This window comes from Bubalus kerabau, chromosome 16 (assembly GCF_029407905.1).
Source record: "Bubalus kerabau isolate K-KA32 ecotype Philippines breed swamp buffalo chromosome 16, PCC_UOA_SB_1v2, whole genome shotgun sequence".
Classification (NCBI taxonomy): domain Eukaryota; kingdom Metazoa; phylum Chordata; class Mammalia; order Artiodactyla; family Bovidae; genus Bubalus; species Bubalus kerabau.
The window spans coordinates 56715911-56717785 of record NC_073639.1 but is presented as its reverse complement, the minus strand read 5'-3'; the positions used below and the strand labels follow the sequence as shown (position 1 = coordinate 56717785).

Genomic DNA, 1875 nt, shown 5'->3' with positions numbered 1-1875 from the left:
CATGGACTCTAACCTCCAGGCTCGTTGGTCCATGCGATTCTTCAGGCAAGAATACTTGAGTGGGCAGCCAGTTCCTTCTCCAGGGGATCTTCCTGACCTAGGGATCGAACCCAGGTCTCCCACCTTGCAGGCAGATTCTTTACCATCTGAGCCACCAGGGAATTTTAACCAGGGTCAATAAACATGAGCGCCTTAGAATCTGGATAATCCAGTCCCCCAGGTTTCTGTGAGTCTGCTTCTGCTGGCTCTTGCTCATAGTGCTCTGTTCCCTTGTGAGCTAGGTTTTCTTCAACCATTTTGTTCGATGCCCTTGGACAATTATTTGTGGGGATTCTCTGTGGCCTAGACTGAATGAGCTGACCTCTGAGGAAGACCTGTGCTGCTTCTGCCGGGCTCTTAAGGCAGCACCAGCTGGAGCCATCTCAGATCAAGCTCCTGTGGGCAGGCAGGTCTGCAGCAACGATTTCTTGGGAATTATTTTCTTGCTGTTCCTTTTTCTGGCTTGTTCATCATCAAGACAGACCACTCTGCCATCCACCCTCTGGGGTTAGGGTCGGTCATGTCCCCCCATGCTGTCCCGGTCAATGTTGAGTAGTCAGCTATCAGGGAGGGAAAAAGCCCTAAACCGTAGCACCTGCTGCTCACTGTGGTGTAAATACTCTCACTGTGGTTGGTTTCAAGCTGCCAGCAAGAAGTCAAAAATGTGACAGTTGGAAGACCTGGTGAGCCCGACCCAGGCGTTTGGGGTCTCCCCCAGGATTTGGGTGAATTTGAGCTGAGAGAGTCCTGAATGAGAAGGGGGTGGCCAGGAGAGGAGGAGTAAGGGGAAGGGGTGCAGGCAGAGGGAAGATCTTTGCATGGGCTCAGAGGTGGGGACAAAGTTGGCATGCTTTAGGGAAAGACGGAGGCCATCGTGGCTGGTGTGGTAAGCTGGGGGAGGGAATGGCAGAGATGAGGTTTGGGGAGGGAAGCATGGCTAGGAGACCCCAGATCAGAAAGGCCAGCTTTATTCCAAGGGTAGGAGAGGTCACTGCAGGGTTTGAGCCAGAGGAGTGAGAGGATCTGATTTAGAGGGTTTTTGTTTGTTTTGCTGCACCTCATGGCATGTGGGATCTTAGTTCCCCCACCAGGGATTGAACCTGTGCCCCCTGGAGTGGAAGCTCAGAGTCCTAACCACTGGACCACTAGGGAAGTCCCTGATTTATTAGAGTTTTAATAACCTCCATGACTCCTTAGGTGTAGGCTGCACATAGAGACTTCCTGCCAGAGAAAATAGCATGGAGAAGGGTAAAGAGTGACTTCGCAGCGGAGATGCCTGAGGAGCATGAACGCCAAGGCAGGTGACCAAAGTCAATAGCGAGATGATGGCGCATCGATAGTATTACCTTTGACTTGAGGCGACGACAATGGCACCTGGTCTGTGTGGCACATGGTCTGCCTTCCAACATGCCCCTGCTCACAGTCTGATCGTGAGAAAAGCAGCAGACAAATCCCAAAGGACACTCCACAAACACCTGCCCCCTCCTCCTCAAAACTGTCAAGATCATGAAAAACGAGAAAAGTGTGAAACTGTCACAGCCAAGAGGAGCCTAAGGAGACACGGCAGCTAAATGTAACGTGGTCCCCTGGAGGGTGTCCCAGAGCAGAAAGAGGATATTAGGGGGAAAAAAAAACAAGGAAATCTGAATAAAGCATGGACTTTCGTTAATGATGTATCAATATCAGTTCATTCATTGTCACATACCATCCTCATGTTAAATGTTAATAATCAGGGAAACTGGGTATATGTATTACTAGCCCAATTTCTGTACTATCATCCCAATTATTTTGTAAATCTAAAACTGAAAAATAAAGTCTAGTTGTAAAAACAAAAAA

The 1875-nt window shown here is 49.3% G+C and overlaps 1 long non-coding RNA gene across 1 annotated transcript; it reads left to right on the top strand.

Annotated features, from left to right (window-relative positions):
- The first annotated feature begins 463 nt into the window (after positions 1 to 463).
- LOC129630149 (uncharacterized) lies at positions 464 to 1875 on the top strand. Its single transcript, XR_008703558.1, has 2 exons — positions 464 to 722; positions 1237 to 1875. It is a non-coding gene; the product is annotated as an uncharacterized LOC129630149 (long non-coding RNA).